Here is a 5,684-nt window from a genome sequence, read left to right as displayed (position 1 = left end):
GCTATTCCAAGGTCACTATTCTACTGCTCTACTGATAAGCTACAAGGAAGTAACTGAAGGAGATTATCCCACCAGTAAAAGTTATGTCCTCCCAGCCCCGCTGCTTGCCTTCCCTAGGACTGCCCTGTGTCAGTGGGTCTCTAGGGGTATAGGCTTTGATGCTTTTCCTGATGGGCAGACCCCTGGGGATGTGAGCCCAACAAGTCCCAAATTTATTGCCAACAGTCTTAATTCAAGATCTTCATAAGTAGTACATGGTATTTCTGTAACACTAGGGGGTTTTACTGATTCATTCCCCTCCCCAGTTCCGTCAATCCCCAACTCCAGGGAAACATCCCCACCTGGGGAAACAACCTTTCTTGGGGAAGTGGCCCTGGTTAAAACACATAGTGCTAAGAGGGGGAAGCAAACATATTAAGAACAGTATGCCATATACGCCAGGTCCTTTGAAACATATGCTGTGCAGATGTTTCTTCCCTGCAGTGACTGTGTCAAGCAGCAAGGATGGACCGTCTCCTGGCACCTGTGCATTGAGTGTCTGCCCCCTGGTGGTCAGAGCACTTCATAGCTACTGGTCGACCAGTCGAACAGTTGAATGGTGGGACACTTAGCATATTAGCCTTTTATATGTATAGATTTTCCTCAAATTTCTTAATTCCTGGCCCTTAGGAAAAGGTAAATTTTTCTGCAATGTTCTTAAATGAGAAATGACAATTCACATAGTTTATGATTTCTGTTTTCATATATTATAAAATCTAAGATAAAAGATAACTACTGGCCGAAACTGGTTTGGCTCAGTGGATAGAGCGTCGGCCTGCGGACTGAAAGGTCCCAGGTTCGATTCCGGTCAAGGGCATGTACCTTGGGTGCGGGCACATCCCCAGTGGGAGATGTGCAGGAGGCAGCTGATCGATGTTTCTCTCTCATCGATGTTTCTAACTCTCTATCTCTCTCCCTTCCTCTCTGTAAAAAATCAATAAAATATATTTAAAAAAAAAGAAAATGTTTTAAAAAAAAAAAGATAACTACTGGATCTATATTAAATCCCTGAATGTTCTATCTTATAAAAAATAGGTTATTTTTCTCTTAACACGACAAGTTTTAATTGTGTTATATGTAGCCCTCCACTCATTCTGACCATCTGGATCACTACTTTTCTAGATTGTTAGGTGGTATCAATAATATGTCACATACATCTAGCTGCTTCAACAGGGAAAAAAAAATCTCTTTATGCACTAGATGGAGCCCAATAGTTTTCAAGGTAGGTAAAACATCCATGATTTCTCTAGATTTCATGATTTCTCTAGATTTCATCTATCCAGATAATACCTAACCTCTATTCATTCAGATATGAAATGTTTAGCTACAAAACAATCTATACAATTAGAATGGAAACATTTTATGATCAAGAACTTTTAAATAAATATTTCATAAAACAGATTAAAGATATGCATATTAATATATCAGTGCTGCTATTATAAATAGAAAAAAAGCATGAGGAAGTTTTGTAACACAATAGTATCCTTATTATTTGGATATATATGGTTCTTAAGATTATTCTGGAAGCTTTAAATATATGTAGAGGGAATCTAAGGTGTTCCCTCTACTATCTTCAGCACCAATTTTTACTATCTTCAGCACCAATTTTATTGCATGAAAAAATATGAAATATTCCCAAAGTCATAATGTTTCCAAAAGAAAACTTAAATATCTGAAAATGAAAAATTTTACCCAATCTGAGGAGCTATGCTCCAGACTACTTTGTATTGATATAACATGAATATCCAGTATTGAATAGGAGGTTATTGCATTATGATGAGATTGTATAGAGTCAGAGAATAGGTGCTTATTTATAAAATTTTAGCAACAACAATCCATTAAACTTTGGTTCTGTTAAATGATCTTATTCCAGCACATATGGTGGAACTTATAGTTTACCTTTTGCTAGAGAGCACAGATATTGCACCAAGAAACCTGTATGTAGTAACTCATGGTGTCTACCAACACTAAGCATTGATAGAAAGCACCAGACTTCTAGTCATCATCTGCATAGTCTCCAGTGTCTATATAAATCATTTCCGGGAAGAGTTAATTTAAAACTAGGCACTTTATTTTATTTTTATGGTAAATAGATATTTTTTAATTATTTATTCTTTAAAATAGTACATGTCTCCTTTTTCCCCCATTGACCTTTCACTGTTCACTCCTACCCCCAGTACATTCCCTCAACCCCTTACTGTCTGTGGACATTGGTTATGTTTATTCGCATGCATATGGGCCCTTTGGTTGATCTCTTCCACCCTCCTCCTATCCTTCCCTGTCTTCCCTCTGAGGATTGACAGTCTATCCAATGCTTCTATGTCTCTGGATCTATTTTTGTTCATCAGTTTATGCTGTTCATTATATTCCATAAATGAGTGAGGTCATGTGCTACTTATCTTTCTCCGACTGGCTTATTTCACTTAGCATAATGCTCTCCAGGTGCATGCATGCTGTTGTGAATGGTGAGAGTTCTTTTTTTACAGCAGTATAGTATTCCATTGTGTAGTTGTACCACAGTTTTTTAATCCACTTATCTGCTTTTGGGCAGTTAAGTTGTTTCCAAATCTTAGCTATTGTAAATTGTACTGCTATGAACATAGGGATTCTTTCTGATTGGTGTTTCTCACTTTTTGGGATATATTGCTAGAAGTGTGATCACTGGGTCAAATGGGAGTTCCATTTTTAATTTATTTGAGGAAACTCAATACTGTTTTCCACAGTGGCTGCACCAGTTTGCAGAATCAAAAAATCTGAATAGGCCAATAAATATGAGAAAATTAAAGCAGTAATCAAGAAACTTTCAGCAAACAAAAGCCCTGTTTTCAAATGCATTTACCAGATATTTAAAAAGTACATCAGGCAATTGTAGGTTCATGTTCCATTCTGGAAAGATGGGGCCTCCTGACAGGGATATTGTTAACACAAATTGTCTGTATCCAGTGAAATTTAATTTTCTCTAACAGTTTATTTGCCAGGGTAATCTCAAGCTATAACAATTTTCCTCTTAAACCTGATTTTCTAGCAATTTTATGCTGAGTTCATAAAATGGCCATGTTAGTTCCTATTACATATAGTCACTATGAAACTGCTTATAAAACATTTTAGGAGGAAATAAGTTATGAAATCATCAATAATGTTAGATTCCCCTCCTAAATTCAGTATGTGATTGCCTCTTGGTTAACAGGTAAGACTGTTTGGAGGCCAAAAGCTGTAAAAAGATGTTGGAGTACTGTGGGGACCAAGACTACTAATCAGTTTTGGAGAAAATTGCTTTATTGCTCTCCTGGAAATCACTCCTACAAGCTATGATTAATCTAGGGGTGGGAGAAACCTGTAACTGGATCTACATTTGAAAGAATGAAAAATTCAGCTGATGTGCTAAAGAGATATTAGCTCATCAGTTTGTTTTTTAAACATAGTTAATTATTGTTACTTCCTCATGAATTCAAACTGAATTATTTACTATATTACAGTAAGAGTCTATAGGATTGCCCATCATCTCATATTCAAATAGCAGTCTTATCATCTTATCCAAGATATCTAAAAATTTCTACAAATAAATAACAAAAAAGCATACATGCTCTCCATTCCAATACTCATTTTGTTTAGTCTTTAATAGAGCAAAGCAAATTAGTTAAGCACCCTATTTCCCCTTCTTTTAGCTAGCTCATTATTCTGACTAAAAAGAATGTATACTTCCAAGAAACTTTATTTATTTTTATTTTATTTTATTTTATTATCTTCATTTTTTTATTGTTGACAGTATTATAGAAGTGGTATTACTGGGTCAAATGGGAGTTCTGTTTTTAAGTTGTTAAGAAAACTCCATACTCTTCTCCATAATGGCTGCACCAGTCTGTATTCCCACCAGCAGTGTACTACGCTTGCCTTTTCTCTACATCCTCACCAGCACTTGTCATTTGTTGATTTGTTGATGGTAGCCATTCTGACAGGTGTAAAGTGGTACCTCATTATCATTTTGATTTGCATCTGTCTGATAATCAGTGACTTTCAGCATTTTTTCATATGTCTCTTAACCATCTGTATGTCCACTTTGGAGAAGTGTTTATTTAGGTTCTCTGCCCATTTTTAAAATTAGATTGTTTGTCTTCCATTTGTGAAGTTGTATGAGTTCCTTATATATTTTGGAAATTAACCCCCTTATCAGATATATCATTGGCAAATATGTTCTCACATGTAGTGGGCTCTCTTTTTGTTTTGTTGATGGTTTCTTTTGAGGTGCAGTGTCTTTTTATTCTGATGTTTTCTCATTTGTTTATTTTCTCCTTAGTTTCCTTGCCCTAGGAGATGAATCTGTAAACATATTGCCATGAGAGTTGTCTGACATTTTGCTGCCTATTGTTTGTTCTAGGATTTTTATGGTTTGACAACTTACATTTAAGTCTTTTATCCATTTTGAGTTTATTCTTGTGTGTGGTGTAAGATGGTGAATGCTGTTTAGGACTGGCCTTTTGTACCCTTTTTTGGAGCTATCAGCAATCCACAGCTGTGGCTCTCTGTGCTCAGGCTGGGTGCCTTTGGAAAGAACCAAGATGTGCACCTGTGTATGCTTTTCCTATCTCCATGCCCAGAATTAAATAAGGCAACCACTTAAAGCCTCCAGTTCCTGATGTCTGATTGTATTCAGTCTTGATTAGCCTCAGGCTATAGAACACAGGGTGGAGAGAGAGGTTTTCCAACAGGGTGGGACAATTGCTTCTGCCTGCTGGCAGATTGTTATTCTTGGTCTATAATGGGCCTCAGAAACTCGACAAGGTGAGGCTAGGAGTTTGCCAATGGGGTTGGGCAACTGCCTCCCCTTCAGGCAAAAACCGACTGGATAGCATAGGTCCACTGTAGAAAGATTTCCTCCCCAGGGTGAGGGAGTCACTCAGCACAGGAAACCAAGGTGTCTGACTTCTGAGGTCTAACTCCAGAGCCCTCAATTATGGCTTCTTCGCACACAGCTCCAGTACACTCTGCTCTCCCTCTGCCAGAGCCCAAGGTGAGTGGGTGTACATGAAATTTTGTGCATTGGCTCTATGAGAGGTTGCCTGTTTTTCCAGCTATCTTTCCCTGGAAGACAGAAACCATGCTGCTTTTGACAGGCAGATTTTATGTGGGCACCTTTCTCAGTTCTGGTGCTCTGGGCTGGGTAGCTCAGCTTTGAGTTTAGACCCAAGAGTTTTCAATGGGAACCCCACACAGCTGAGATATCCTTCCAGCATTTCAGCTGCTGTCTGTAGGGGCCTGGACAGCCATTTAGCATCTCTGAACTTCCTTGTAGTCTCTATGTGGTCTCCACTTTCTGTCCTTAGTGGGTTCTCCCCAGCTAGCCTTCAGTTTATTATTTGGGATTTTTTTTTTCTTTTCTGTATTTTAGTTGTAATTCATTTGGTCCTGGGAGAATGTCAGTGTAGCTTCCACTTACTCTGCCAACATTTCAATATCTCCCCATATAAACTTTAGGATCTGTTTCTCAAAATGCAAAATAACTTGGTGGGATTGGATTTATATTGCATTTATTCTATAAGTCAAGGTAGGAAGAACAAATATCTATATACCAGTATATAAAAGCCTAATATGTTAAGTGTCTGACTGTTCAACTGTTCGACCATTTTACTGATAGTGATGACACGCAC

Source organism: Myotis daubentonii, chromosome X (genome assembly GCF_963259705.1).
Source record: "Myotis daubentonii chromosome X, mMyoDau2.1, whole genome shotgun sequence".
Lineage (NCBI taxonomy): Eukaryota > Metazoa > Chordata > Mammalia > Chiroptera > Vespertilionidae > Myotis > Myotis daubentonii.
Note: the sequence above shows the minus strand (reverse complement) of the source record.